The following is an 18,924-nucleotide window of genomic DNA, read 5'->3' as shown; positions in this document are numbered from 1 at the left end:
GTACGATACAATTTGGATTCGTAAAGCGCGTATATATATATGCGGCCACGTCTCGATACACTGTACAGATACAGAATGTTTAACTTATTTCACGCAATGCAGAGCCAACAGTGCAAATCGGATTTTGTCGAGAGAGGTAGGCAGTCGCAGGCCGTGGTACAGAGGAAAGTTTTTGAGTCTGCACTTGAACAAGGACAGGGGAGTTGACAGCACGGATGACCGGGGGAAGGGAGTTCCAGACCATGGGGCAAGCAGGCGAGAATGAACGACCGACCACGGAGTGAAGGTTTAATGTTGGAAAATGAATGCTAATATCTCTGCAAAAAGGTAAAGCTACAGCGCTGCATTTACTTGTTCATGCCACTAATGGTGGAAGAGCCTCCACTAAAGGGAAGTCTAGAGAGGCCTACTCTTCCAAGCTGTTCATGTGTCTTGGAATAGTTGGCAGTACCCACACTTTACCTCACCACACACGAGCCGATCGACAAACGGTGGCATACCCATGTGTACTACTGCGTGGACAGAGGCAGCAGAGCCGAGTTTTAAGAAACTTGCCCCATTTCTTCAACTGTCACGCCGGAAGATCGAATTGCAACGGGGTCCTCTGGATTGTAACAGCTGTATGCCAACCATTACACCACGGCAACATTCTAAAATCTCTGTACCGTAGATGTGTAGAAATAAATGTGTAAATGCTTACCCCGAGCTCTCATACTCTGATGGTGCATTGTCTTTGAGTTGTGCGCTTTCTGGCGTCATCTGGTCCAACCCATGTGAGACTAGGCTCTAAGGAAAGCTGTCTCGGGTGTGGACCAATCAACTTCAAGGACAGTGCATACATTATCAGAGTTATGTTTTTGTTTGCATTATGACTGCAGGTATTGTGGTCTATGCAAACATGACTCCTTGTAAAAAAAGGTGTCAGTTTTGTTGCCAGATAGAAGGGTAATAAAAAAACAATTATCAGAAATAAATGTGTTTGTTATCCAGTTTCTTACTCTTCCCTTCCGGCGACTCCTGACCACTGGATCTTGCCTCGGGAGGCGATAGAGGTCACTTGTAGGACTCATATTTTTAGGTTTTTCGGTAAAGTCACGTAGGTAAATTTTTTTTTATAAAAGTAAAATTAAAATAAAATAAAAATCACGACGTTTCGGAGGCAACACAAGCTTCCGTCTTCAGGTGGAACCGTCACAGCACGATTGCTGTATTCCACCTGAAGACGGAAGCTTGTGTTGCCTCCGAAACGTCGTGATTTTTATTTTATTTTTATTTTACTTTTATTAATTTTATTTGTCATTTTTTTTACCTACGTGACTTTACCGAAAAAACCTAAGAATATGAATCCTTGCAGTCACGAAAGCTTCAAATCTAGACACTTGTAGGACTCAGAAAGTCAGACGAGCCCATCCGAGGAGGGCCCCAAAGGTGTGCAGTTCTACGGAGTTAACTCGTCGGTCATGCCCGAGTGAGATTCTCAAATGAACCAGGTCACCTCACCAGGGATCCCCTTTCGCCATGCTCGTATTGGGGCAACGAGATGCACAGCCAGTAACACTGGCATACATGCAAAACAGAACATCGCAAATAATTTATGACATGAATTTTTCCAGTTGATTTTTGAATTTATGCACAGTATGCATTTTCCTCAGAGGCTTGCACAGTCGTGGATTTTTTAAAAAAAAAATTGTATGTGTAAAGGCCTCGTGTGGTATAATAAATTCAGTGATTTCATTGCTCAATCAAGCATTTTTTTGGTTCTTTCGGTAAAGTCACGTAGATTGGAAATAATAAAATAATAAAAATAAAACATAATAAAATAATTCTCACGACGTTTCGGCCACAACGCAAGCAGCCGTCCTCAGGTGAAGACCAGGTCTGTCGGGGAGACAGCGTCTGAATGCATTCAGACGCTGTCTCCCCGACAGACCCTGTCATGAGTGCATTCAGACGCTGTCTCCCCGACAGACCTGGTCTTCACCTGAGGACGGCTGCTTGCGTTGTGGCCGAAACGTCGTGAGAATTATTTTATTATGTTTTATTTTTATTATTTTATTATTTCCATTCTACGTGACTTTACCGAAAGAACCAAGAAGATGAATCCCTGCAGTCACGACAGCTTCAAATCAAAATTCAATCAAGCATTGTTGTTGTGCCCATCTCCTGTTTACAGCCCAGAGCCAGTGGTGGAAATTCCAACATTCCTATGACGGGGACTTCACCACAAAGTGTTCCTCTTTTTCCATAATAGAGGTTTTTTTGAGTTATATCGCGTGATTATAAATGTGTCGTTAAACACACCACCACCCAACATAACCAATCTAGATTCAATAAGCAAGGGTTGTCACGTATTATCGCATAATGATGCTAGTTGTAATTACTGGCGAAACGTCGTACTCGAATAGTAAATGTTGTGTGTTTACTCTCCAACACACCGGTGTGCTGTACTAATAACGAATTGGCACGGTTTGTTCATGTGACAAACCTTACGAAATGATTGTGTCGGGTGGTGGCGGGTTTAAGGATACATTTATATTTACGCAATCTAACCCAAACCCCTCCCCCCCGTATTATGGATAATTTTGTTCGCAGAAGCCTACATGTTAAACTATTCTTCATTGCTTTTACCCTGCAGGGACAATGGGCATAGTCAAACCCTGACCAGGATTTGAATTTGATTGCGTGTTGCTTGCTCTACTGCTGAGCTACCTGGCATATTTCATGTCTCGTTGTATGTGAAACAGGAAAAAACATACTCAGAATAGTTACTCCGTAGCATTTTAATACCGAAGTGAGATGTTCCCAAATGTTATCGCCTCACATTGTTGTAATCACGGTAACGTAATCTCGCTGGAGATATTTTGTCACAATTATATTCCATTTAACTTATATTATTTTATCAAATATAATCGTGAAGTGTGTTGTACCCTCTGAGAATATGCTGACTCCAGAGGAGCTAAACGTATGTTGCCATATCACAGGGTTAACATGATAGCTTTTGTTGGGATCGGCATTGGTATTACATAACAATTACATTTAAAACATGTGAGCCGCCGTGTCAAGGTCCAGGATACGTCTAATTAGACACTGCATGAATAATTGCATTTAATTTTCACATAGGCACAATCCAACCACAGAAGAACCACCCACGCTTGGTTAGGCGCACGCTGTGAAATGCAAGCGTGAGCAATAAGGGCGGTTGGGCTGTGTGCGAATATTAATTCAACAAGGGAAGAAGAAAAAAAACACATCGTGCACACGTATGGGTTCTGCAAACGCTTTCCAACGTGCGCTTGTCCTTGTGAGTATTTAAATAGTGATCACAATGGTAGCGCCCGTGCCGTGCGGACAAGGGCCACCGAGTCCATGTGACACGATGAGACGTAGGGACACGGATAGCGGTTCATCCAGGGAGAGCACACAGGGAACTCATTTTTGTTTCAATATAACCGGTTTCTCGAGGGTAAGTTCCCAATGACAACACCACTTTAAACTCAAGTTTTATCTACATTGTATCATCATTTTATAAGAGTTAACGTGCCCCTCCTTCAAGGACAAATGGACAGACGGACAGAATTGTTGGAAAGCATAAAAAAATGTCCTCATGTTACTTTTGAAGTTCATCATCTTGTTTAGTTCAATGCTGGATTTTTTTTACAAATATTCTATCTATGCTTTTCAGCAAGAGCACAGTACCTAAGCATACATACAGACGGTGAGATGAGCAAGCATATGAACGTAATTCGCTGTCTTCTCCATTCGTGACCTGGGAGAGTAGAATGAAAGCGAAATAGAGGTCAGAGGGCAGAGGAAGATGGATAATTGACGATAAGAGGAGGAATAACAAAGGGGACATGGGGTGTCCAGTCAGTGGCGAGATGTTAACTCCCTTGCCTAGAATGCAGGAGGCGATTGGTTCAATCCCGACCCTGACGCCTGGATATTTAGAGTTTGCATGTTCTTCTCGTGGTCGCGTGGATTTTTTTCCGGTTCCTCTGGTTTTCCCTCCCCATTTAGAACCATGCGTTTAGAATGTTTGGCAGGAATACATTTCCATATGATAAGCCACTTCGTTGAGCATTATTTGTGGCCAAGTTGATTTTGAAAAAGATCTATATAGCTTAGTAGGCCTTATCTTGTGAAAAAAATGTTTGTAGTTTATAATCACACAATGTGTGATCAAGGGGGAGTTGAATGCTGGCTTTAGGCACATGGTCAGCGATGAGTTTGCTTAGCTGTCCTGCACAAAGCTCTGCCACCTGGAAATCTGCTCATGTAGAGGTCACCGTTTGGCAAAGGACAATTCGTCGCCGCAGTCAATGATGCATGGGAAATTTTCATTGAGCAGGCAATGATGCAGAGGCACTCCATCACGTTGCCCGAGCATGCGGGACAGTTGTGTGATGTTAACACGCGAATTCGCGTAATGAATTGCGTAACAGATGTTTAACTCCCATAGCGCTAATGTTTAGATGATTTAAAATGCATTGTTAATGCTGTAACACATTAAAATCTATATATATTTTGGCAGTGTTAATGGTGGGCTTCAATGCAATGCACTTTTGTGTTCCCGTTTTGTAATAGGCATCGTGTTAGAATGATTAATAATGATTATTGTTATTATTGATGTTTAAAAATGTGTTGCGAGTCCCGCAAGACCACAGAAACTATCAATCTGAATGAGTGACAGAACACTCCCAAAGTGTTACGTATGTTTACTTCTCCCGGGAGCAACGCTGAGTAGAGTCATCTAATTTAAAGGGCATGGAGTCACCTTCATATCCATGCATTCTGCAAAAGAAACAAAAATGCTTCGTTGTAAAAGCATTTAACATAGAAAAAAAAGTGCACACACTATTGCACGAACAAAAATATTTCCACTATGCTTTTCATTGTTTTTTTTTCTCTCTGACAAATGACGCTTCACTGATTGGTCCATTGCTGGCATTATCAGGCAATGCATTGTGTTTTGATTATGTAACACTTAGCATTATCAGCAGCCATCTTCTATCCTCTGGTGGATGAAGGCCATCTCTCATCATTTCACTCTCCAGGTTCTACACACAAGCTGAACTGATTTAATTTCCACATCTTCCCAGTCAACATCCTATTATCCACGTTCACTCCTTTGACTGCTATTCTCTCATCACTCTTGACCATCGGCCACCATTATTTATCGCTGTGTGTGCTGCCCAAGCCCACTTATGTTTATTTACCAGTCAAGATCAAGCCTCAAACGTGTTCTCTAATCCATTCGCTCCTATTTTCCGTCTCAGTGAATTTTAAAACATATATCTTGTTTTGTTTTTGCAGACCTTTCGGCAAATTTGATTTGTCATTTGTTTCATCCATGTCATAACCACGTAAATATGGGCTGATCAAAAGCTCTCTTCTTTAGATATATTGGTATGTTGCTTGTCGGTATCAAGTTGCGTGACCATTGTAAATCTGAATAGAAAAACTCGTGATGTGCTATTGTTGAAGATTACATGAAGAGGCCTATGGTCCACATCATCCATCAATTTTGTTCCCCCTGAGGACGACCGCTTGTGTTGTGATCGAAACGTCGTGATTTATTTTATACCTACGTGACTTTACCGAAAGAACCAAAGACTAAAGAATATACGGTCAATTTTTCAAGAGAAACAAACTTTATTTTAACATGGTATAGGACACTTACAAATCAAAAGTTTCGTGCATCCCAAAGGTACCTATTGCGGTGCGATTTTTTAAAAATAATAAATAAAGGAGACATGCTATTGGGGTCAGACTCCATGATGCATCGTCATCACCATGGACATCCATAAGCCATCTATTGTAGACGGCCAATTAAAGATGAGTAGCCGTGTCTCTCCCTATTATGTAAGAGGACATTGGTTCGTTAGGCCTGGCAATGTATATTCTCATGGGAAAAAAAATCTTCAAGGCATTAGGAAAATCAATGACAATGCTAGCTTAAATAGTCGCTCCAAGCCCGGGGCTTGTCATTCAGACTCTGTCTCCTCGACAGACCTGTTCTCCACCTGAGGGCGGCTGCTTGCGTTGTGGCCGAAACGTCCTGAGAATTATTTTATCATGTTTTATTTTTATTATTTTATTATTTCCATTCTACGTGACTTTACCGAAAGAACCAAGAAGAAAAATGCCAGCAGTATTTCAATGCCGGCACGTTACCTGTTTTAAACACACGAGCAACAAGCTCTGGAGTGCGACGCAATGACACTGCAGCGCCATCACCATTGCGAGATCCAAAGTCACAACCTTCCCACATTTGTGTATCCAGGTGAGGGCATTCAGAGGGGTGCATCGACCCTGTGTATCTGCCACTGATCCCAGCAAGTTAAGTGCTTCAATTTAGTTGTAAGAGTCAGCCCGAAGTGAGGTGTGTGTATGTGTAGGTACATTTTCTTTGGCAAAGAAACTGCAGACCCGCGAGATATCGTTTGGTTTGCACACTCTGCTGTTTTGTGGAGAAGAAAAAAATAACATGTTGCAGGTCATTTAAAATTATCTTCACTTTCACATCATCGTATTCATACATTATTCAATTGCCCTCAAAACCTGAATGAGTATTGCGGGAATTATATTTTAATAGATTCGCTACGTTCTCGGGTACAAACCATTTTCCTCGGAAGCAGTGGGTGCATTCTGGATGATGTGCTTAAAAGCAAGCACCACTCTGAAGCTCAGAGAGGCACGAAGCGAGCAGGGGTACGTGAAGAAAAGCATCTGCGTTACCACATAGCATCGCAGCATATGTTGCAAATCCCTACTCTACAGGTACAGCACACCCAAAGCTTGACGCAAAGCATCTTTCAAACACACACAATCCCACTCCACCCACCCGTTACTTCTCCCCTTACACACCAACATCCCTCCTCTACACACCAATCTCCCTCAGTCCCTCAATCCCCTAGTCCCAGCCTGCTGGCTTCTTTACGAAAGCTGCAAGCTTTGTGAATCCGCGCACAGCAAAGCGGCGAAACATCAGTCTATTGTATACCGCAGCCATTAGAGACCTTGCCAGCATGTTCGATGTGTTGCCCTTGTTTGCCAGGCGTATTATATCATTCCACTTATAACAGTTCGTCAAGTGTGTCAAGGGAGAGTGCCGCCACACGACCGTTACCTTCAAAAAATGCAAACTTTTATTCCGAGGACCATGTTTAATTGTTTGCAGAATTTTGAGTGCAGTACACTATTTATGAGAGAGAGAGAGAGAAAAAAAATTGGCAGACTGATCAAAAGACGACTGGCGCCTGGCGTTGACATTTTGTCAGTTTTTCTGTGTTCGCTGTCCATCATCGTGTGGAAGCATTGATTTTGCAGGCACTTGGGGAGCATGGGAAGGCTTTTTCCCCATTGAAAGTTTCCTCGCTGGTGTGGGGAGTCATTTTCTTCCCCCAGGCCTCATACAACAGCGCGGCCATCTCCACCCGTGATGGCGTGGCTCCATTTTTAGAGGAGCTGTGTACAATGTAAACATTAGAGCGCGGTTCCATGACAGCGTTGCCTGCCTGCAAATGGGGTTCCGATAACCGTGAGTTTATTTTAAGGTGATATTGAGATTGCGTGAACGACAACACGTTGCGTGCACTGCCAGTAAGCAGTTGCTGTTGCATGCTACTTATCGACGTGGTCATCATCAGTCATTCACGTCCCACTGCTGGAACCAAGCTTCCACCACGTTGTCGCCGAATCCCATAGTCCTGTTTACGCCACCATCCATCTCATGCCTGCTCCAGAACTGATCCCACGGTTCCATCTCCAAGGTGGTCGTGACCCTGGACATGTTCTCCCCAATTTGGCTGCCCATTCTCTCAGAAGTCTTTGCCGACCGGCGATATTCCCATCTAGTCAGGGTATGTCCCTGCCCTAGCGTGATGATGTCTTCCTCTTTCTGTCCCTCGGTGTAATTCCCAGCATGCGCATCTCCGTGCTTACTAAATGCACGCTTTTTAAATATTTTGTTAAATTTTTGCTGTCATGGCACACGTGTCTTGACCTCTGTCCACCCGGCAGTGCAACTGCTGACACCGCAGCTGGTCGGTCAGCTGTTCCTGTGTGGTGGGCTAAAGTGTGGGTACAACCGCCTCTTCTAAAGCATCCGACCAGCGTGAAAGAGTAGATCTAATACCCTCCGGCAAAGAAAAGAAAAACTCCTTTCTAGATATTCCTCGAGTGTACACATTTACCTTTTTAGTCTGGTCTGACCTTCACTATAATTGCAAGCATGCGCGGTGCTTCTGCAAATTCCTTTCTAGGGAACTCGTATGTGTGGATCATTGAGATCACTATCATCTATTGGACATCCATATAATTAGTGCTACTTATTGTTATGCTTGTTTATCCAGGAAAGCCTCACTCGTTCTCATGACTCATTTTTTCGGGAGGGTTTTGCAAAGTTTTTGCAGGAGGGTGGGGGGCAATTATGCTATGTACGGTATATCAAAGTTCAGTAATTTGCAGTTAATATTTCACATTTGGAAATTTGGACCATCACACCAGCAGGCAATGGATTAGTCTTGAAAATGAGGTCACGGAATCTTTAACGTCCACTGTGAAGCAGAAGGCATGTAGTATTTTTGTATGGTTTCATACACCCGTGGTATTAATTAGGCCGATCACTTGATTTGAACCACGAACCTCTGCAACACGTCATGGATGTGCTACCGCTAGGCCAGGTTACGGCCCGGCAAACACTGCAGTGGGATGGTGGTCACCTTGCCCAGTTTAAATATGATTATAGTGTGTGCAAATGGAGTAAAACACATAAAAACGTTATCCAAACATTTTAAAATCCATTGGGTGTGCAAGACCTAGCAGGCATCGGGGTGGAATATGAGTGCATTCGGAATGCAGTTTTCTGCACAATTCAAGAGCATTCGGCAGCATTATTCATGAAGCTGTTGGTGTGTTTAGCAGTTAACTCCGCGAAGCTGGGACACGAGGCTTTGTGTAGAGCAATGCTAAGAGGCATTTTCCATTTGTGCATATTGAAGGAAAATTTTCCCCGTGCGGGAAAAAAAAAGTTGTTGAAATGTGCGATGAGCAAAATGTGAAATCGTTCAAGCGGTGTGTAGAAATGTTATATATATATAAACAAATAATCTGAAACCGCACTTTCTTCCCTGCTGTATAATTGCAATGGCTACGTGCCATATAACATGCAGTGCGTTCAGTTGTTTTCTGAAATATTAGCACTGTGCCATAATCCACAATGATCAACTAATAAAAAAAAGTTCACAGAGTAGCAATACGTTATTTAATTTTGTTATTTTCCCACGAATGTTGCGATACGTCCCACATACTTTATTCAAGAGGGTCGTGCAATGTGGATGTTTGGCCACCACCAAGTACGTTGTATGATTTAAATGTGTGTGCTATGCGAGGAAACCAGAACACGCAGGTGACAATATGTGGAGAACATCCAAATTCCACACATAAATCTACGTGACTCTTTTTGAAAGTATCAAGGTGATGAAAAAAGAATAGGCTTTACCCTTTCTGCCAAAGTGTTCAATCGCCAAATCTTCTTCTTTCGTGTGGCTGATATATATGCAGAGCAACAACCACAATTTCACATTCAGGTGGTCAAGCCAGATAACCGCGTCGGGAGAAGTGGAGTCTGATCGCTGTGACGTCTCCTTTGTATTTGTGGGTCGGGCATTACGTCGTTACACGTTGTACGGTCTGTTCTTGATGATCACAGTCACACGCTGACAGACCTGTTCTTCACCTGAGGACGGCTGCTTGCGTTGTGGCCGAAACGTCGTGAGAATTATTTTATTATGTTTTATTTTTATTATTTTGTTATTTCTATTCTACATGACTTTACCGAAAGAACCAAGAAGACACGCTAGAGAGTTTATTATTATTAATTATTACCATTTATTCAGCAGGTATCCGCATCTGCCATGGTTTGTGTGGTTGCGGTTTGGAATGGACCGTGAGCTTCGTGGAAGATCAAACCCAGGGATTATGAATATGAATATTCATATACCGATAATGAAGAGAAAGATCCACATACTGTTGTAAATAGCTAATAATACAATGGAGGGTACGGCACGTTTCACTTTACTACAATTGCTATTACAATGGGTGTTTTATATACCCCTGTGGTTTGAAAGTTGTCATGATGTATGTAGCAAGAACTCAAGCACAGTGTAGCTTATTTCATTTCATCCAGAGTTTAGGCTCCCACAGAGTTCTCAGTGGGCGCCGTGGTGTAATGAGCACACGTTGGAATGACCTTACACGGGGGAGTGAGAGAAGAAGGCACTCCTGCAAATGTTTTAACAGAATTCCGCCACCACGACACCTCGCCCGGCTATGATATTCCTCTCTACCACTGTAATACCTATAACCAGCGCAATACTTTTTTTCCCCAGGATATACTTTTTTTGAGTAGATAATAAGACCATACTATTTTGACCACGAAACATTAAACAAGGTCATTTAATGTAATTGTTTATTTTTCTATTTTGTAAATAATGAATGAGTTATTTTTGGTACTTAGTGGCTTAAGCACTGTACGAAACATACATTTGTTTAATTCAAGATATACTCGCAATGCGTGCCATGAGGTTACTGCCTAAACTACTCCTGTACTCGAAAGATGCATACACACGTAACTCAGCCCCTTCCCTATCCCACGTGTTTATTCAGGACCAAAACTTATCTTCGATGTTCCACGGCAGTTAAGTGCATTGTGCCTAGAATAAAAACTTGTATGCAAAAATGTCCAATTTTACTCTTCAATCTAAATCACAATTTAATGCTAAACTGTTGATTATTTATAATAACATCAATCATGGGTGGGTGGCGGCGCTAATTATTTTAATTGCAGACGCTAAGGACAGGCAACTGCAAGCCTTGTGGTTCTTCATGTGTGGCGAGTGTTACATATGTTTTATTCCTTTATTAAAAAACAAATCAACTTGTATTTCTAACGTTAAAAAAAAGTTGGTCACAGAGAGGACACTTGTGGGGCTGAAACGTAACTCGCCTTTTGTTATGTCGGAGTCAATGGGAAGACGATGGTCGTGTAACTCGCGTTTAGTGAGACGCGCCTCCATTTCTTTCTTCATAAGGCTTTGACAATTAGGACCACATTTCGTGAGCCACGATAATTGCGCACAGGATATTAAACTAACAACGCATCCCTTGGATGCTGCTCTGAATGTGGCATGCCATTACACCGTGCAGCCACAACAAAATCAAAGTCAGGAAATCTGCAGGAAGTCCTAAAATGTAAGCCCTGAGATGTTCCCACCCCAAGCGCGGCATGTAGCCTGACGGAGTTTCTCCGCACGCTTAATTGGGTCTCTGCGCAGCCCAAGCATCTGTCGCATGAGCCGCTGGATGGCTGTAAGAACCCGGTAGGATGAGGCTCCTGATGTGCTCCACACGGACTCTGCAAATAAAGCGATCCCAGACAGCTGCAAGCGCCGGTGCCTGTGAGACCGTGACGGGAGGGAGCGTTAAGTTTGAGCAGACAAGCCAAATAGTTCTAGATTTGAAGCTTTCGTGACTGCAAGGATTCATACTCTTAGTTCTTTCGGTAAAGTCACGTAGGTAAAAAATGAAATTAAAATTAATAAAAAAAATTAACCCGTAAAAACAAAGTTTTTCATTATAAATCCTTTATATGCGTGGCGGCTAGAATCCTCTCGTCCTCTGGCTTGAGATGGCTGCCACCTATGGGTCAGATGATTGCCTGCCACCATTAAGCATTTGGTAATTCAATATAAAAAAAAAAAATCCTGAAAAGTGTAAAATTTTGGAAAAAAAATGTTCACGAAAATAAATTGTCACGCACAACGAGTCTGTGTGCAAAATGTCAGCTCGATTGGATCACGGGAAGTGGGTTAAACAACGACCGAAAGATTTGCACGGTCGTAAGCGCGCAAGCAAGCAAGCAAGTGAACTTTATATAAACGATTTAATAAAAATCACGACGTTTCGGAGGCAACACAAGTCTCCGCATCAAGTGATCAAGCCTTGATGCAGCAAATCTGGCTGTGACGGTCCCACCTGATGACGGAGACTTGTGTTGCCTCCGAAAGTCGTGATTTTAATTTTATTTTTATAAATTTTTATTTCATTTTTTACCTACGTGACTTTACTGAAAGAACTAAGAGTATGAAGCCAAATTGTCGCCTGCAAACGCAACTCAGGTATTGCATTGTGCTATCCACAGTGCCCAAGCTAGCGCGCTCCTGCTTCAGGTTGACAGTCTTTCACAAAATCGTTTGGCACCTGATCTTTTAAAGTCACGAAAGATGTTGAGTTGTACTTAGTTTCTTTAAAAAAAAAACGTGGGAAATATAAATTGTCGAACTGGGAGCCTGAGTGAAATTCCCAGCCACAGATACGATTATTGTCAAGTTATATATGAACGAGTCTTGGGCTCCCCTCCCTTCACCAACCCATACTGACCTGCGTGGCGAAGTATGATCAAACAACGCCTATGACCTACACAACTTGCGGAGACCTCCATCCCCCAGCGTAGCAGCGAATGTGAATCGTTATTTTATATTATATATATATTTACTTAAACTTACAACAAATACTTTTTTCATGTTTTATTTAGCTTTCACAATGGAGGCGTTCGTATCTGCTTTTATCACTTCCGAGTGGCTTCACGCTGATTGTTGCCATCGATGACTCACACTCCTAAGGTGTCTGAGCCTATTATTAATTCCCTGGCATCGCAAGCGCCGGTTGAGTTGGAATGTGTGCCGAGCTTGGCCTATGGGAAGAGAAAACGTAAAATAAATTTCCTCTTCAGGCTGCCCCTTCTCAAAGAATGTCGGATTTGGTGTAGACTATGGCAGTGAGAGATTGTGCCGCACTACCACGAGGCCTGCCCTCGCCTCTGTCCTTCTGAACGTAACACCGTGGGTCACAACAATTGCTTGCTGCCAAACAAAGGATGCACGCAGTTGGTTTGACTCCGGTCACATTTGTCCTTGTGCCTCGGCTAAAGAAACAAGTGTGCTCTAAGAGGACCTGCACTCCTTGTATGCTATTGATTTCTTTATCCTGTCCATTAGCGAACTGTTTGGTGCCACGTGCCCGCGATACAGACCCGGCTGATCGTGGAGCAATGGATCTGCGTTGATGTTGGGAGACACTCACCTGTAAGGGTGGGTCAGGGTGGGGGAAGGTCGGGGGGCCGGGGGTGTCAGGTGACTCTCGGAGCTGCCAGAGATGGGCAAGCATTTGAATTGCATGTAATTTGAATGTGTAATTTCATTGCATTTGTAATGTGTTCAGAGCATTGAACTGGCCCTGCAGACATCACGGATTTCAGTTAAGGCAGCCGCCCATGATTAAACTGCGTTCTCAAGTACCGTGAGTTGATGGTCTAAGTCCAGCCACCAATTACTGCACTAAATACTCGTTAAATGAAATTAGCATTTCGTTTGGATAAATTCAAGCCACGGGAATGAAACATACATTGGTTTAACCGTCACACAACAATCGAATAGCAGAGTTCTTTGGAAAGTGCACGCCGTACTGTTGGCAGGATAACACAGCCACGTGATGCATTTTAGGGGGAATGTGAAAGCATATCTTCTCTGACACATGTAATCAACTTCACCTACAATGGTGTTTGCATATCCTTGTATGTTTATCTGTTTAATGTTTCTGAAACTGAACGTGTACTGTAATCCGTCTAAAAATTATTAGCCCGAGTCGATTTTCGCTAAAGGGAAATTAGCTTATGTTGATTTATGTTCGTGCAATAGTTTCGATTCCTCGTGTGACAACGCAGTTGTTTCTTGACTGTTTTCTCTTTAATTCTAGATTTGAAGTTTTCGTGACTACAAGGAGCGAGATAGTCTTTGTTTTTTTCGGTAAGTCACGTAGGTAATATTATTTTTTATTAAAATGAAAACAACTAAATTAAATCACGACGTTTCAGAGGCAACACAAGCTTCGGTCTTCAGATGGACGGTAATTTTTCTGTGACGGTTCCACCTGAAGACGGAAGCTTGTGATTGCCTCCAAAACGTCGTGATTTAATTTCGTTGTTTTCATTTTTTTTTTATCCTTTATATTAAGTTCACTTGCTTGCTTGCTTGTGCGCTTACGACCGTGCAAATCGTTCGGTCGTTTTTTAACCCACTTCCCGTGATCCAATCGAGCTGACATTTTGCACACAGACTCGTTGTGCGTGACAATTTATTTTCGTGAAAAAAAATTCCAAAATGTTACACTTTTTAGGAAAAAATAAATTATATTTCATTACCAATTGCTTAATGGTGGCAGGCAATCATCTGACCCATAGGTGGCAGCCATCTCAAGCCAGAGGACGAGAGGACTCTAGCCGCCACGCATATAAAGGATTTACAGTGAAAAACTTTTTTTTACGGGTTAATTTTTTACCTAAGTGACTTTACCGAAAAAACATGAGAGTATGTTTTCTCTTTGCTTTGTCGCTGCACTTTGTATTTTTTCTTTTGTCATGTTGGCGACTCCGATCACTCTAGCAAATGGGTTCTCACCTGCTTAAACAAACACACACGCTTTGACTTCGGACTCGAACTTATCCGTGAGGTTTCCCAATGGATGCTTCATTGCACGAAGATGACATTAAATAGAGAAAAAAACGTACAATAAATTGGGGGGGGGGGGGGGAATAAGAAAAACACATTTGTATATATATGTGTATGTAAACTTTTAAAAGGGAATGGCCTCACATCCTAAGCAGCCTTTCCTTACTGAAGAAAGGTGTTTTAAAGACCCATTGGGATTTCCTTGGCCAATTTATGTTGCATATTCAACACACTTAAGAGATGGAGCTTGAAGCGGGTTTAGTTCGGGTTGCCTGAACCCTCTGACCAAATGAGTCCCAGCTGCTGCTATTAGCGCTGCCCTTATGCATAACTCTAATGATATAAAACAAGATAACGCACCCAATGTCTCATCTTCTGCTGAACCTCTTTGCTTTAACATCAGAGCTCAAGAACTAACCGAGGGGGTGTAGTCGATAGCATTACTTTGTTAGTTAGATCACGGGAGGAGAGAAGCAGGACTGGGCGGCTGCATCAGCAATCAGCTGTTCTTGCAGCTGATTGTTAGGGATATAATGGCAGGGAGTGTATGACAGGCACTTAATTGAGGTCACGTCACCGGGTAGATGATGTCACGCCTCGGTGTCGGGTTATACAACCTGAATGACATAACGTAATACATGTACTGACATAAATTAACTTCATTATTGAACGTGTGTGTTTTTAATTAATGTGGTTTTTGCATGTTTGCTATGTTGCGGTCACAGCACACACAACTAGAGCATATGGTTATCTTAGACGATACACACATATTTTATTTTTGTCTTTGTTCCCACCCATCGGTGTCACATCTCAAAACGAATACTCAATCCGGAAATCTTATTATTTTTCACGGAACTGCTTCTGAAAATCGACTCGAAGAGCCCCTTTTTAAATCCTTTATATTAAGTTCACTTGCTTGCTTGCTTGCGCGCTTACGACCGTGCAAATATTTCGGTCGTTTTTAAACCCACTTCCCGTGATCCAATCGAGCTGACATTTTGCACACAGACTCGTTGTGCGTGACAATTTATTTTCGTGAAAATTTTTTTCCATAACTTTACACTTTTTCGATTTAAAGCTTTCGTGACTGCAGAGATTCATCTTCTTGGTTCTTTCGGTAAAGTCACGTAGAAGGGAAGTATTATTTTATTACTTCCCTTCTACGTGACTTTACCGAAAGAACCAAGAAGATTTACACTTTTTAGGATTTTTTTTTTTATTTAATTACCAATTGCTTAATGGTGGCAGGCAATCATCTGACCCATAGGTGGCAGCCATCTCAAGCCAGAGGACGAGAGGACTCTAGCCGCCACGCATATAAAGGATTTATAGTGAAAAACCTTGTGTTTACGGGTTAATTTTTTATCTTTCTGCGATGGGGGTGGGCGAACTTTCCCACACACTCTGCTATGATATTAGTGACTTGTCGTATTACGGTCAAAATCAATATTTGAATCCTCAAAAATGGAAGTTAACCAGCTTCATAGAACTAGATTTAATCACTGGCGGCTGAAACCCTGAATATGAACCGAGCCGTGATGCCAAAATAGAACGCCACGTAGAGACACAGAAGGGAGTCAATTCTCATGTTTGCTTTTACCCGTAATGCTCTACGGAGTCTACGGCAATGCATAACGAGTTTGTGTAAGCCAGTGGATGCTGGCTCGGCACTTTGACTTCTGAGGCGCGAGAGTAACTCTCAGTTTTTACATATTCATACACACTACACACAATCCAAATTGTTTTTTTTTCTCTTTCAATGTAGAATTAGCCGTATCCCCACACCTCCTGTGCCGCGTGTGTGTATAATAACTCGTGAGCGCATCGAGTGGAGTGCTGCTTCTTAAATAATTAATCAAATATTCCTTTATAAAGGTCCCTGATTTACATCGCTGCCGTATAGTTTCGCCATGCTCTGCAACATTGCAGTGCTCGATGACAGGTAAATATTCAAACAGAGTTGCCATTCTCGTCACACCACGAAGCAGCCGTTCCGAAATACCCACCGATAGCTGATGGGTTTACGATATAAATATTCAAGGCACATCTGACAGAATATCTGATTCGAAGCATTCTCTTTTGTTTTACTTCATAGTTGCTTGACTGCACAAGCTTTACAATTAAAACACACACTGTAATCCATCTGCGAAATGGGATCACTCCTGATAGGTTTCTGTAGATCTGAGTTTATTTTTAATTGCAATCTGGCAGAGGGAACACATCCCATCGCAAAGTGCTGCATTTGTATCGTGCACAAAATTGCTTTTTTTTCGCTTAAGATAAACAATCTTAAGTTAACTCTGTTTAAAAAGAAAGTTCCTGCCATTTCTGTTGTCGTAGTGAACTCTCGTTTACACTTGCGTTTGCAAACGTTAATATATATATACGTATACCGTATACTACTGCTTAGGTGTTCACGGTTGTTCTTCAGTACTTTAATTGAAAAAGCTCACGACCCGTGGGTGTCAATGATTGAACCGTGTGCTGAATAACGGGCAGCACAACCCAAAAATATATATATTTTGGAGCTCAGCTTTGAAAATTGGTATCTATGTGGGTTGAATAAAATGATATTGCATAATTTAAAATGTTCAGTATTTTTCCCTACCACCACATTTGTCTTAGGCCGTAGCTATATCATCATGAAGAAAGTGAGAGCCCCATTGAGATGATTCCTTGAAAAGGGAGACATGGGTTGCAAATAACGGTACACGCTACCAAGAAATACGACCACAAAAATCAACAAGTCATTTTAAGAAGCAACGATTGAAAACAGGACCCTGCGGGGTGGGCTGGTAGGAACGAATAACCAAAGAATATAAACATAATGTATTATTACACTTGTTAAGCCAGGAAAGCCCCACTGAGTCAAAAGGTTTTTGTAGGGTCCTGCCAAGTGTTTGCAGTAGGGGTCGATGTTGATACACAGACGGACGGACGGACGGACGAACGGACGGACGGACGGACGATATAATCTATTGGTGGTCTGGTCCACTTCGTTCCTACCAGTATAATTCGTGCGTCTATGTGCCTCACGTGACTCCAACCTACCAAATGGGCCCACACGGCACACAGGTTGTCATATGTGGGTGGGTTTTAAACTGAAGTTTTAGAGGGTAAAATTAATATCTGAAAGCAGGACATTTCCCCACGTTGTTAGTGAATAAAATATCCCCATATTGTGGAATATCTTGGCCTCAACTATTTAACTGAGCCTGTGCATCTTATGGTGCATTGGGGTAAATTACAATAACGGTTATTATAATGCCGCTCTTGTTACCCATGAGAGCCTGACTGATTTTTTTCTTTTTCAGGATCCTGCATTAGGGTGCAATTCCATCAAGAGCGTTTGATATGTGAGAGGAAAATAGAGCCCCTTAGAGAAATCCCTCACTATACGAGAGGGGGGCACGCAAGGCTCTATATTGTGGATGGATTCAAGAATGTATTGTTGTACTGCCATCGCCTGACCACCTCTACCTGAACCTACAAGACATTGCTTGATAGTCCACCCATAATCTAACTAGGTCCAGTTTAACACGTAGGCTTTCGCGACCAATATCATCCATAATAGAGGTTTCTTTTGGTTAGATCGCGTAAATATATAAATGTGTCGTTAAAACCCGCCACCACCCGACACAGCCAACTAGTAAGGGTTGTCACGTAAACAGAGCGTGGGCAATTCGTCACGAGTACAGCACACCGGTGTGTTGGAGAGCCAAGCCACAACATTTACAATCTGATTTAAAGCTTTCGTGACTGCAGGGATTCATATTCTTGGTTCTTTCAGTAAAGTCACGTGACTTTGCAGAAAGAACCAAGAATATTTACAATCTGCTTGACTGTTTAGCTCTGACGAGAGAGCACACAGTCAGAGTTTTTTTTTGTCACAAGCAAACATTGAGATTGAAAACGTCTTAATATTTTGGTAGGAAAAATACAACTGTGTTTTCCAATATTGCTACTGTATCTCTATGGCTGTTTTCATGCGAAAGTCATGCAAAGTCCAATCAGGTTTTTTTTTATTTTAACATTAGCCAAATACATAGGATTGTTCCCTTACTGAACCTTGCTCTAGTTCACTGTGATATAGTACCACTTGTGTTTAAACTACATAATTTATTTTCCAATTGCATTTTGTTTAAACCTATTTCCATGGAGGTCAGGGCTTTCGATAAAAAAAAGTAATAAAACCAATGTCTTTTAAATGAACATGGCCACATTATCACGGCACACATTGAACAATTGAGGGACATTTGGAAAAAAATATACGATTGCATCTCCATCCAAACCAGCCTTTTGAAAACACAGCTGCGGCGTTCGTAAATTAGTGAACAGAGAGAAGACAAACACCTCG

This window comes from Lampetra fluviatilis, chromosome 34, assembly GCF_964198595.1.
Source record: "Lampetra fluviatilis chromosome 34, kcLamFluv1.1, whole genome shotgun sequence".
NCBI classification, from domain to species: domain Eukaryota; kingdom Metazoa; phylum Chordata; class Hyperoartia; order Petromyzontiformes; family Petromyzontidae; genus Lampetra; species Lampetra fluviatilis.
This window is presented reverse-complemented; position numbering follows the sequence as displayed.